The sequence below is a fragment of the Dermatophagoides pteronyssinus genome, unplaced genomic scaffold (genome assembly GCF_027571235.1).
Source record: "Dermatophagoides pteronyssinus isolate colony J.1.1.1.1 unplaced genomic scaffold, Derpt_VIB-CSIC_2022.12 sq0013, whole genome shotgun sequence".
Classification (NCBI taxonomy): domain Eukaryota; kingdom Metazoa; phylum Arthropoda; class Arachnida; order Sarcoptiformes; family Pyroglyphidae; genus Dermatophagoides; species Dermatophagoides pteronyssinus.
The window spans coordinates 845,727-860,616 of NW_027461537.1; the positions used below are offsets into that span (position 1 = coordinate 845,727).

Here is a 14,890-nt window from a genome sequence, read left to right on the forward strand (position 1 = left end):
AAATGATCTGTACGTTTCATTCATTTCCTGATAACATTAATTATACTATAACTAATATAATGATTATAATAATAATAATAAATTTGTTTGATGAATAAATCCAGTTTTTTTTGTTTGAACAGATTCACAGTTCACAATCATAATTTACCGGTGTTTATCTTTTCCAGATTGAAGGCCGTCGCCCATCATTATTTATTTAATTTTTTTTTCTCAAAAATTTTCATCCATATAAGTTTATGAAAGAAAAATTATAACATCTTTTCCGCTTGTACATAATTCAAACAACGAGATTTTCAAAATAAAAAAATTAAATTTTCAACTTTTAAACTTTTTATTGAAAAAATAATGATAGTATAGATTAATTCATTCAACAACAAAAATGACATCCAAATATCTTTATTTCAAATTTTTTTTAAATTGGTTTACGATCGAACACCCGTTTCTTATTAGATTTTATCATCAAAAATTTCAATAATTAATTTTACATTTTTTTGTGTGGTGGTGTTCTTATCAAAGTTGAAAAATCATTAATTTTCGATTCAATAAATGTTTAATATTCATTTCACGCTTATTAGATTTTCCTAATTCGGAATCAAATCGAAAGTATGTTCTCACTCTCTCTTTCATTATCTATCTCTTTTTTTCTGGTGGCAATATTAATTTAAGATGTTGGATTTATTGTCGTCTATCAATAGATTCGATATGGGAGCAATATGATACAATGTAACTGAAATTTCCGTCAAGTTTTCTAATAATATTATCATTATAATCGAATTAACATTCATCAAACAATGATCAATCGTTTGTTTTTTTTGGTTGTTGTTGTTGTTTTGTTATGAAAAAAGCAAAGAAAATGAATCTAAGTTGTTACAAAATCGGATTTAATTCACATAAAATCTTTTTAGCTTAGTTTTTTTTATGTTTTCAGCTTTATATATCCTATGTATGTTTACGAAAAAAAACAAAATTTATTTCGTTTCAAAAGGATTATAGACCAGGTTATAATGCCAAAATGTTTCGAAAATCTTGAATAGATCCTGGATCAGGAAAGAAAGGATGTGATTTTTTTTTCTGGTGTGAATAAGTGAAATGAAAAAAAAAATCACGAGTAAATAACGAAAACAAGATGTGAATGAGAGATTTAAATCATTCGTCAATTTGTCACCTTCTATTTTTTTCACATTTTCACCTGTTCTATTTTGGGTGTGAATCATAAAATTCACAGGTTTTTTACGATCATCATCCTTTTGATGGATTTGAATTAAAGATTTTTTTTCTTTAAATTCAAAATTTTTTTTTTTTTATTTTCAAACGAAAACAACAAAATCCAAAAACCAAAACTTTATCCTACACCTACATACACAAAAATGTTGAACAATTTTTTTCCCGATTTTTTAGTCCAAATCGATCTCTGTTGTATTTTTGCATTTCTTCACCGTTCGTTGTTGTATGATGAGCCTGAGAAAATTTGTTTTTTTCAAGAAAAAGAGCTCATTAAAATGATTTTATTTAAAAAACAACCTTTTTTGATTCCTTCCTTGTTTTGTTTTTCATCATTCAAATGAAAATCCATTTGGTATTTTTTTTTTTTGGTTTGATTGGTTTGCCAGTTTTTTTTATATATTTCCATTTTGTTGTTTATTTATGTTGTTCAATTTTAAAGATAACTAATTTACATTTTGTTTATCTTCATCAGAACAGAACAAAACAAACAAAAATACCAACTTTTAAATTTGAATTTTTAGCCATTATTATTATTTTTTTACACCATTAAAATCTTAATTATTAGGGCTGTTTGTCATTGATTTATCAACAAAATCATGACTTTTTGAAGAAATATATTTCCGTTACAAATCATTAATCATCTGATTGATTGATCAGTTTGGACAAGTTGTATAGATTTATCGATTTCTTCAATTGCCTACGGAAAATATTATTTGTGGCTTTTTTTTTATTTGAAACAAAAATTTTAAAAATTTTTCAAAAAAATTAAAGTCTGTTATTAAAAACGAACAGAACGATATACGATTCTCAAATCATCAGCAAAAAAAACTGTTATCTCTTGAATCTAATTATCATTTTGAAAGTATTTTGTTTTTCTGTTTCAATCGAATACTTTCTTATTAATCATTTTCGTATGTGTTGGTATTTATAATTAATTTTGTTGTTGTTGTTGTTTTGTTTCTGTCGATATGATCTTTGTTGTTAATGTTTACACCGTTTGTGGACGAAAAAAAAGTTGCAGAATGATTCAATAAATGATAAATGTATACCTAATCAATCAATTATTGTAATCGACAATAATTGATTTTGTTTTTGTTTTTTTGAAAACACATCCAATCAATGATAATAATTGAATTAAATTCATAATCGATAATCAATCAGTTAAATTGTTTATCAATTTATTATCCTCAACGATTGATTTTCAATGATTGAATGATGAACACGATTTTTTTTTTTGTATAAAAATTACTACCGTTTGAATTTTTTTTTCAATTTAATTTGAAATTTCATTTTTTTACAAAAAAATAAAAAACTATACACTTTTGTATCATCATCTTTGTCGAATGATAATAATTCTACAATGATAAAATGTTCGTGCAGGAAAACAACTCAACAAACAATTACAATAAACGCCTTAAAGGTTTTGTAAAAGAAAAATGAAAAAAAAATATGTATTTGAAATTGAAATGAATATTATTATTATCATTCGATATTTATTTGTTTCAAATTGATTTCAAATGAAAAGAAAAAAATATCAATTTTCAAATTTTGAATTAAACATTTCACAACAACACAATTATTAGCCGGAAATTTTTCAAAACTTTTTCAAATCATTAATTTTAATTAATAATTTTTTGTTTTTTTTTCATTTCAATTCATCATTTCGACTAACACTTTCTTCTCGGATCCGGATATCAATCATTTTACTATGATAACTCTTTTATTACCTAAATACTAAATATATTCATCATCATTTTGTTGCAGAGATGATAAATTTAGATTGAAGAAAGATTTCATTTTCATTTTTTTTTTTTTTTTTTTGGTTGCTTTAAGACATTTTTCTTTATTTTATTTAGATAAAATTTATCCATCGTAAATCAGCTGCTTGCGAAAATTCCCAAATCAAAAGTTTTTATTGTTGATGTTATCATAAAATATCCGGTGCAACAAAGCATCGTATGAATTCGTTTGATATTATTATCATCTATTTTATTTTGGTTTGTCTGGCCAGAAATACAACCAGAAAATGTAACCGAACTTATTTATAATTATAATAACAATGAAAAAATGGTCATACTTTCATTCATACAAGAACTTACGATGATGTTGACCTGGTAACCAGAAAATTTGCTAACTTCCTGGTTTCTTGTTTTCATCATCGAAAAAAAATAAACAATTTTCAATCTAATCAAATTGGTACGGGTGTTTTACTTTTATTACAGGATTTATTCGCATGAAAAAAACGAATCTTTATGTGTGTAAAAAGAGATGACCAAAACGAATTTATGGACATGTGTTTCAATCATTAAATGATCGTTGTCATAACATCCATATCGAATAACTTGTTGTATAACAACATCTGTGTATGAGTCGATTATGTACATGATGATAATGATGAATACTTTTTGTGTGAAAAAAATTGAAACTTTCTTCTTTTTGATTTGAATATTTGGCCAATCAAAATTCTATTTCATTCGAATGAAAACCGCAAGAAAGAAAGAAAACAAATCAAGAAAATGAAACAGAAAGGATTAATAATGAAAATTGACTAATTAATATTTGCAACAAACAAAAAAAAAAATCATTATCGCCAAATCAAAAAAGAAATAATGATTGATAATAATGAAAATTACAAATTATTCAATGAATCAATTGTTTTGACAACAATAAAATTGATCCAAAAAAAAAAACTGACTAAATGACTTTAATATGTTTGTTAAATAAATAATTACAAACATAATGGACAGATATTATGTCAGTTTTTTATTATTAAAATCGAGATAAATTTATTAGATTTTTAGTTTTGTTTTTTTCGATTCTGTTGTTGTCTGACTGTCTGTCTGTGTGATCCAAATCATTGATTAATTGTTCATTGATTTATTAAATGTAGCACATAATTTTTCATAATAATAATAATAATGATGATGACAATAGATCTGATTGATAAAACAAAAAAAATATTCAGTGTTTTTTGTGTTTGCCAAAATTTCATCCCGAATATATTATTCAAAATGTAATACTTTTATCAAGTTGATTAATATGTCTTCGAATGTTGTAATGTCGACAAATTGATTGGCCTCCAATAAGATTAACGGGATAATTTCCATCCAAAAAAAAGGAAAAAAAGATGAAAAATCGTTGTTGTCTGTTTTACATCCATTTTGTTTATGTTTCCTTGTTGTTGTTGAAAGCGAAACAAAAATGGGGAGAAAAAACATTTACACAATTTTCATTTTTTCGTTTGTTTATTTGGCCATTTCTTTTTGTATGATCATTTTGATCTTAGCAAATTTGATTTGCTTGTTGCTTGTTTTCAATGTTTGAAGCAATGAAGAATAAATTGATCCATTGTAAACAGAATCGATTTTGTTTTCTTCTTCAACTAAAACTTGATATGCAAATAATAATTTTCTGTTTTGTTTTGTTGAATTTCAAATGAAAAAAAAGTCTAGCACAATTTATTTGGGTCGATGAGAATTTCATTTAACATAAAACGATTAATATTGAAATTGTAATGATCAAATCAAGTGAAAAGTTGATTGTTTTTTGTTTTTGTTAAATTAGAAAACAATGGTCATTTATGATAATTGTTCATCGGGCTTTTTAATCCAAATTGGATAACCACAACAATTAAGATCAATGCAACAAATCGAATCATTAATTTAAATATAACTAACCATTGTCAAGGTTTTGTTCAGCAATTAAATGATTGTTTTGTACATTCCAGATCGATTTATCAATTCTCTAGATCATATTTTCGAAAAACATTATTGTTACTGTTGTTGATGATAGTGATGTTTGTTTTGAAATAGTTTCTTTTTATTCAAATCAAATCAAAATGAAATAAAAACATTCAGAAATCTATCACAGATTATCCGTCCATAAGTTTATTTAATCTCTAATGAATGTTATAGCAAAAATCTTATATCGTATATTGAAAACATAAAATTAAATTCAAAATCATATTGTTTGATCAGTAATAAAAAAAATGAAAATGAAAATCCGTTTCTAAATAAATGAGTGTAAACTTTTTTTTTGGGGGAAGATTTTCACAAGTAAAAGTTTTATGTAATGTATGAAATTCAATTTATTTTTTTTAGGACATTTCTCTTATTCAATCATGATATAATTACATTAAAATATCATGCATCATTTTGGACGAAAAAAAATGACCAATATCTTGATTTCTTTTAAAGGATTTAATCTTTATCAATGTTAACACTTTAATCTTCAATCACTATTTATTAGTAATATTTGATTGAGACTATATTGGCCATTATCATTATCTTCAATTTACTTTTGAAATTATCCACGAAAAAAAAGTGTTGATGCGGTCGTCATATTATTTTTTTTTTCTTCTTGATAAAATCCTCTATTCAACATTAATTTTTTTCAAAATCTTACACATTGTATTGATTTATTCAATGAAAAGTTTGGTCAAACAGTGAAAAAAAATCAATCAATCAATCAAACAATTTGATTCAATCTATTCCGATCAATTGAAGTTCAATGGAACATCTCAATCAAACAAACAGCAAAAAAAAATCCAATATTGAAATTGAAATATGAAAAAAAATTACAATCGATAATCAACCATGATAAATTAAAATTGAATGTTGGAAGAAAGAAAAAAAAATCCAATATTGTATCTTTTGGATCTTTACACATTCATCATCGGTCATTTCATGTGATAGAATTCAATTTTCAATGCCTAAAATTGAAACAAATTTTTTGTTTGTTCAAATCATTTTATCGTCATTGAAAATTATTAAGATAATTACATCAAAGTTGTTGTTCGCAAGTAAAATGGATTTAATTTTCTTCTTCATTTTTGTTGTTGTTGCTTGAATTTCAACTAAATCAATTCGTGATTCAATAATGTTAAATGCCGGTTCATATTCATTAAATATGGTTTATGTTCCATAATGATGGATTGCAATCATTATTATAATCATATGGTTATTATATTTTATTAAATGGCGATAATTGTAATGATATTTAATATGAATGAAAGTGGGGGGAGAAAATGAAAACAAACTAATCGACACACGAAGGGCAATCTATGGATATATGATGATTGTCCTACATAATCTTCATCAAAACACACACACACACAAACACATACAGGTGTTATACGATACAATATTGATGATCAAATTGAAAAAAAATATCTTTTCAATGTGTTACATACGGTAAAAATCAAGATTAAAATCATTTCAAAATCAGATATCTTTTTTTTGTTTGTTACCTATATATTTTTCATTTAATAAATTAAAAATCAATCGAATTAGACTTGAAACACACACACACACTTAAATGTCGATTGTGATTTATTGATAAATTAGAACAGAAATGATAAGAAAATAATAATAATTGAAACCGATCTAAATGATAATTCCACACTAAACGATTATCAAATTCATCAATGTTATTTAATGACTCTATTAATCCACAACAACAACAACAACAATCAACAACGAAAATGGTTTGATTAACATTGTAGGATGATAATGTGTTTGTACGTGCACGAACGTTAATTAATCTGTCGGATTTCAGGCCATATTGAAATTATTATCATCATCAATTTTCTGTTATATATATTTGAATCGGTTTCATAAAGATAATGATGATGATAAGAAAAAAAAGAAAGAAATCTTTTCAGATGATTTTCACCTGTATATCATAAATGTATTGTGTATGACAAATGTGTTTACAAACACACGCATTCTTTTTAGATCCGAAAAAAAGATTTATATTTTTTGGATCGTTATCATATTTCTCGTTTTCTTTGTTGATGTTGTTACAAAAAAATATGTTTCTAAATTGATTATTAACAACAGAATACCTTTTATTTTCCAAATAGATATAATTCATAACTGTAACAACAAAAACAACTATGTTTTCATGTCAAAAATCGAAAACAAATTGGATCCATTCATTCCTTCCCCCCAACAACAACAACAAATCTTCCATTTTTATTTCATTTCAATTTCTTTCATATTTCGTTGTTATTATCATATCTCGAAACAACAGGAACAAGGAAAAAAAAAAAAATATTCAAAAATAAACTTATTATCATTCTGGTCGATTGTGAATGTATAGTATGGTCATTGTGATTTCTGGTATCAACGAACAAGAAAATTTTTCATCAGACAATCAACAACACTGTCATCATGAATCATATCGTTTCAAAACACACAAAAAACATTAAAATTTTTAATGAATTTTGTTTTCGTTTTCATTTCAAATTTTCACATGAACTGAAATGAAAATGAAAAGATTTATTGATTTCAAACAAAAACAAAAAATGATTATCTTTATAATTCATTGGAATTTGCTTGCAGGAAAATGTTTGAATTCAAAGATTTTTTCCATTGTTTTTGTAACTTATGAATTAGGAGCATCACTGTGTTGATTCTTTTTTTTCCGTTTGATTTTTCCTCTGATAATTTTTTTTTGTTGATGAATTTCTGTTTTGTTTTCTCCCAAACCACAAATTGAATAATGATCATTTCCGGTATAAACTTTACAAATGATAATGATTTTATAAAATGAACGTTATTTTAATTGAATTAAGTGATTTTTGTTCTCTTTTGGTGATAATGTTTATTTTGATGTTAATATTATTTGATTGAAATGGCACATCATCACATTGGCTAACAAATAAACAATTTCAGATTTGCTATTATGTTAAATTGATGGTCATCATCATCGACTTTGACGACATCCTTTAACATCTTTCACCAAAAAAACAACGTTTTTGTAATTGGTCAATCCCTGTGTTTTTCGGTTATTAATTGGTCTGAAATGAAAAAACAAAACCATCATCAATAATGAAGATGCGGATGTTTTGTGTGTGTGCGTGTATACTGCTCCTAAATGCCCAATTTGAAACAATAAAAGAAAACAACAAAATAGCGGAAAAAAAGACAAAATAAAATCAACGTAAAATAATTTGTTGAAAATTTTTTTGAAAATTAATTGAAAATAAATACTCCAAAAAAGGACCAAATATAAATCAATGATGTTGATGATAATGATGAAAGAAAGAAACCATACCTTTTGAAAACAACGAAAAACCAAGGCAATAAAATAGCCTACAATTGAATCATTTGTATCGATTGAAAACGGAAACAAAATACGAAAATTTTATTTTGTTTACATTGTATAAAATGGTCTGAACAAAGACCATGATGATGATGCGATAATGAACATTTGTTGTTTGGACGAGCGAACGAACGAACGAACGAAAAAATTGCAACATTTTTTCCGGAGATAAAACCACAACAAATAATGAATTCGAGAGAGAGTGAATGAAAGACAAAACAAAACAAAAAAACAAAAATTAAAATTAAAGATGATTAGATAAGACATTATTATAATAATAATGATGATGATGATGATGATGAAAATTAAACAAACATTGTAACCCGAAAAAAAAACGAAATTTCAAATTGAATTTTTCCATTATTTTTTACCTTTTGTTTTCATTCAATTTAGGAGAATGAAAAAAGAAAATTCAATGTATGTTCCATATGGAACACACACACACATGATAATGATGATCATTATTGACAACAACAACAACAACGTAAATAAACAAACACACACACGTGCACGTGAAAAAAAAACATTGAACATCATCAATAATAAAACAAGAAACAATTAATTTTTGTCTAATGAAAAATTTTACCTTTTAATATAAAATTTACTATGGTTTTTTTAATGATTATTTTATTAAAATTAACGATGAAACAAACAAAAAAATTTTCCAACAGAATTAATTTTTGATGTTTGTTTGTTTTGTTTTCTATTTCTTCCTCGATGAATCTTGATCGAATCAGAAATGATGGCAACAAAAAAAAAAAGCCGGCTGCATTTACTGAAAAAAACCATTTGCTTGTTAGTGTTTCAACAAAATTGTTGTTGTTTCCTTTTCATTTTTCATTTATAAAAGAAAAATTAATGATTAAAAAAAATTATCGATCAAACCATGCAATTGAAAATCCATAATGTACTTCAAACAAACAAAAAAAAAAGGATATTTTTGAAAAAATTAGTTTGATTTGCACGAAAATTCATAAATCTCTTCTCGGCTTCTTATCATCATCATTAATTAGGATTTTCGTCTACTTTTTCTTCTTAATAAATGTGTCACTTTTTTCCCTAAAAAAGAAAGTAAAACGGGAAATACAAAAAATGATCAGATGTAGATTAGTGAGAAAAACAAAAAATTTTAATTGGATTTTTTTTACCATTTCAATTTGATTGATGTTTCACATGCATGTGGTAGGTGGAATTATAACATATTTTTTGTGTTTGTTGTTGAATTTTGAAATTTAAATTCAACATTTTGTTTACTCGAAAGGGAAAACTCTAGTTGAACCTTCAAAAAAATGATCCGGAAAAAAAATTTGTTATTTCGATACTATCGATATTTCATTTTTTCGATGAGCACCTGTTGAGGGAAAAAAGGAAAGATTTTATTTTGATGATAACAAACAAAAAATTGATTGATATTTGAATTATCTCTTAAAAAACGATGACATCGGTGATATATTGCAACATATAAATTATGTTGCAAAAAAATAATTGAAAACTGTAAGAAATAACAATAATAATTGTACCGTTAATAATATTCATTTGATTATCTCTTTTGTTGTTGTTATAGATTTGATAACCATTGTTTTTTTTATAATTTCAATTAATTATTGATTCATTTACTGACCTAGACTGGTAATTTATCTTTTTTTTCTTTTATTTTGTTCTGGATACATCGTAAAAGCAATATTTTTTGTTTTTCTTCGTCGATGATAACGATCATGGTGAGATAACCACAGCTAAATGATGGAATAATATAATCAAATCAATCGTTGTTATAATTTTTTTTATTACATTTCATATGTCTAGTCTGGATTTTTTTTTCTCGCCAAAAACAAAATTCAGGTGGTTTTTTTCCCCTTAATGAACGATGTGGCTAAAAAATGATCAATAATAAACGATGTATTGAAAGTGAAACACAAATGAATACCGAAAAAAAGTATGAAATTGCATCCAAGCAACATAAATAGATGAAAAAAATTCAATCAAGCAAAACTAATTCTATTCGAATCCATAGTTCTAATCGATAGATAAATGAAGATGAAGAAAAATTTTGAAAAATATTGCCCTAGAAATGAATTATATCTTGAAAAAGACAAAAAAAACTGAAAAAAACCATTATCAAATTGCTCGAATGGTCAAATAAATGAAATATATGCTCAACAAGTTCGGTTGATCAATCGATCTCATTTTCGTTGTTCGACAATCGATCGATTTATTATTAGACTTTCATTTTTCCATTTCATTCATTCATTTGGTCAAACCAAAATTATCTTCCAAAAAAATAAATTGAAACAAAGAAATCAACCAACCAAAAATGAACAACTTTGTTCACATTGTTTTTTTTCGGTTTGGTGTCGGTCTAAAATTGGTAATTTTTCATTTGTTCACGTTTGAACCGAAACTTTTGTCCGTTACAATTTACACTCCATTTTTAATGTTGAAAAATTTCATTTTTTTTCCTCATTTTCGCCTGTGTTTAATTAACCTAAACACATCCTCATACTGCCGCCATCGCTTGATGAACATCACTATACATTAATCAATCGAACCGAAGCATCTTTTTTTCCAACAACAGCAACAAAAATGAACGAAAAAATTCATAACATAACCGAAACCGAAATGATGATTCCCACTTTCGTTTGATTTTTTTGTTACACAATTCATTCATGCGTAAATGAAAACGAAATGAAATGAACATCAACAACAACGGAAAAAAACTTCATAACAATAAAGCTGCCTATGTATATTTGTCCGGTAATTATTTTCTGGTCGTGTTCCAAAATATGAAACAAAAAACTGAAACAAAAGCTTCAAAAAAACAATAAAAAAGTAAAAATATCAAGAAATCTAAAATGATGATGATGATAATAATAATAATAATATATTAATACGATTCATTCAGTTTTTTTTCATTCCATTTTATCTATAATGAGATAGGTAAAAGGAAAAATAAAAATTTCTATATCACATCGTTATCACATCATAATAACAATAAAGATGGACTACTTTGAAATCATTTTATCAGAAAAAAACAAAAAACAGAAAATTCTAGCTCATTAAAAATATTTATCAGTCATTAAAGGATTCAATTCCGTTTCATTATTTCAAACACTACTTCTGTTATTTTTTGACCAAATGAATTTTTCTGTTTTACTTTTGGACGGACTTTAATGAGTTTTAAAAAAAATTATTGTATTCATAACATATCATATCTGATGCTGTATTTAATTATTGTTTGTTGTTGTTGTTGTTGTTATAACAATAATTTTTAGCCAAATAAGAGAAAAATGTAATGCGAAAAGGAAAAAATTCATTTGCATGGGAATCGAATCATTTATTTTCTCATCATCATTTATTTTCTTTGTTGAATAGATATTTATAAACATTCTGGAATGATGTTAGATTTATTTATCTTTTTCATTTTTAGATATGGTGGATGATGATTCTTATATGACAATGATGATAATGATTCAAAATTTTCCAAAAGAAACAAATCTGAAAGTTTTTTTTTCATTTACATCGGAAATTATTCGGATTAAACTTGAACAAACAAACAAGAAAAAAAATCTAATTAAATTAATCATTCGATGATAATGTCTTCATCACTTCTATTTGCAATGATTAGTTTGTGAAAATATTGTGTGTGTTTTCTCTCTCTCTTGAATTCACGTGTCAAAAAGAATGTATACTGCAAGTGATAATTCAATGATGATGATGATGATGATAATAATAATAATAATGGTGATGGTGATCATCATAATCATTATTATTATTATTATAATGATAATCATTATCTGTAGAAAATGTGATAATTATTTTCACACCATAAATCCTGTCAATTATTATTATTAGACGTTTGTTCCCTTTGTGTGTGCTCATTTGAATGAAATAGCGAATGAAGATTCATTCATTCATGCATCTTCATTGGCCCAACAAAAAGTTTCTCATTCCATTAAATCAATCAATAATTTGATGATATTCGTTATCGATGGATTTTCCTTCGATCATTTGCTAATGCATTGATAATTTTTTTTAATTTCCGTGGCAAACAAAATATTTTTTTTTTCGGTAATTTTATCGCTTCATCATTATCAAATTAGTATTTCTTACCTAAATGTTTACGTTTTTTTTTCTATGAAAATTTATTCATTATCTGTTAATATCCGAACAAATAGAACGTTTAGTTTCATTTTTTTTTCGGAAATTCAGATACGCTTTTGATACGTGTTTGATCGTGTCATCATAATCTCACACACACGAGGTATTCATCAATTGTAACATTTTGGTTGGAAAAAAAACGATTCAAACTAATTTCATTGATTAAAGTCATAGTCGTGTATTATGATCAAATTATACATTCAATCTCATTATATCAATCAAATCCACGAATCACAATATTGTATTTGAAATTTCTACTTCGTTGGTTTGTTTGTTTGTTTGTTCGGTAGAATTATCAATGAAATAAACAAACAAACAAACATTCATCATAAACACACAGCACAATCATCATCAAATGATAATTTTTTTCGGAAAAAAACGTCTTTTTTTCTGAAAATTGAATTCGTGTAAAGAAAAAAAAACAACAACAAACGGAAAAATCTTCTTCATTTTTTTCACATCCCATAAATTCTAATGAAAACAATTTACGAATTTCGTGATCCGACACACAAACACTTATTAACCACACGATCAACAATACAGAAAAATCAGCCATTTGTCATTGTTTTTGTTCACACATAAACACAAATTTGTTGGCCAAAGAAAAGAAATAATTTCCATTCATTGTATGATTTATTTATTTTTCAATGAAAATTGTTTTTCCTATTCTGTGTGTGTGTGTGTGTGTATTTGGGTTAGAATGTACGAGTTGGGGGAAAAAAAAGAAAACTATTGACAAATTGAATTTGTGAATAAATGAATTTTGTATTCAACTTTTGAATTATTTAAATTTTGTGTTTTTCTTTTCTTTTCTTTTCATTGAAAATCCATTGGATAATTATTATGATTAAATGATGATGATGATGAAACCAAATTGTTTGTTTGTTTGATTTCGTGAACAAATACAATTGGTAATCGATAACATTCTCAAATGTACGATAAGTGTTTTACCATAAATGATAATTTATCATCATCATCATCACGATGGTCAAATGGAACATGATTTTTTCCCCTTGCATTTATTTATGCAAGTGTGTGTGTGTGTGTTTGATGTGTTAATGTGTGAATCCTTTGATCAATGAATGAATACAAAGTGAAATTTATTTTTCATTCATTCAATCATTCAATTTCATTTGAAAATGATCAAAAAAATCTGTTTTTATTTTTTCATTCACAATCATTTCATCATCAATTGTTTGTTTGTTTTTTCGATTTTAACAACACAATTCAATCATACGAGAAAAATTGAAAAAATTTTCTATGAATTTATTTTGGAAATCTTAGATTTAAGAAAATGTGATAATTGTTTTTCGAATAAATTTTCATCCAGGTATACATCTCAATTGTATTTCATTGATTCATTCATTTACCAAAATAAAACACAAAATTCAATGAATGAATGAATCATTTTTCATTTAGGATTTCATTCATTTTATCAAGAAAAAAAAAGATGTCTTTTCAATCCAAATTGTTATGATTAATTATTATTATTTACTGGTTTTTTACTATGAATGCATTTTTGTTGTTGATGTTTTCTACCTACACATTTTTATCATTTTGGGGATAAAGAAAAGATAATTTGTCAACATGTTCAAACTTTTACCTGAATTAAATATATTGATTCAAATGTTGAACTATTAAATTCTATTGAATTTTCTTTTGTTGTTTAAAAAGGTAAAAATGATCGATTATCAATAAATTCAATGTATTATTTTCTTTTTTCAAAAAAAAGCAATCATAATCGCAAAGGTGGTTGATAATCTATTTAGTTTTTGTTTTGTTTTCAATTGTCATTTGTTTCTTGTTGTTGTTGTTGTTGTCGATATTAATCAAATAGAAATTTTCGAAAAAAATGGATCATATTAAATTGTAATACAGAATTTTTATTATTATTATGATGATGATGGGTGTGGGAGGACATTCGAAATATAAAATGGGCGACAATAAGAAACAAAAAGGATTGACAAATTATAAAATGCTTGCAGGATAAATTACAAATGTTGATACAAATATTGAATAGAATTAAGACATACACATAGTTTTGTTTTTTTCCCCAGACTGATTCCAACATACATTTGTTTGATTGTTTGTTTGCGTTGGTGGGCAAATGGTGTTTTGATGTTGAGATAATCTTTGATTTTATTTATTTATTTTCTCCTTTTTCTCAATGATGATCCTTCATATTGATAATGTTTGATGTTGATAAAATGATGATGATGATGATAAATTCTTTACCTTGATGACGAAAAAAAAGTTTTCAAATTTTCAATGTTGACCTTGTTTGTTTGACAATATTATTTTGGATGATTCAATCGAAATGTCAGCCAAAAAAAAAGAAGAAAAAAAAACACTTTTTTAAAAGTGTATATCTTTTTAATTTCATTTTCTGTGTTCTTGTTTAATT

The 14,890-nt window shown here is 25.4% G+C and overlaps 2 long non-coding RNA genes across 2 annotated transcripts; one reads left to right on the forward strand and one right to left on the reverse strand.

Moving 5' to 3' along the window:
• Positions 1 to 9,026: 9,026 nt before the first annotated feature.
• LOC142645519 (uncharacterized) lies at positions 9,027 to 10,118 on the reverse strand. Its single transcript, XR_012846643.1, has 3 exons — positions 9,953 to 10,118; positions 9,480 to 9,682; positions 9,027 to 9,390 (listed from the first exon to the last, which is right to left on the reverse strand). It is a non-coding gene; the product is annotated as an uncharacterized LOC142645519 (long non-coding RNA).
• LOC142645518 (uncharacterized) lies at positions 9,640 to 11,472 on the forward strand. Its single transcript, XR_012846642.1, has 3 exons — positions 9,640 to 9,825; positions 9,896 to 10,049; positions 10,135 to 11,472. It is a non-coding gene; the product is annotated as an uncharacterized LOC142645518 (long non-coding RNA).
• The last annotated feature ends 3,418 nt before the right edge of the window (positions 11,473 to 14,890 follow it).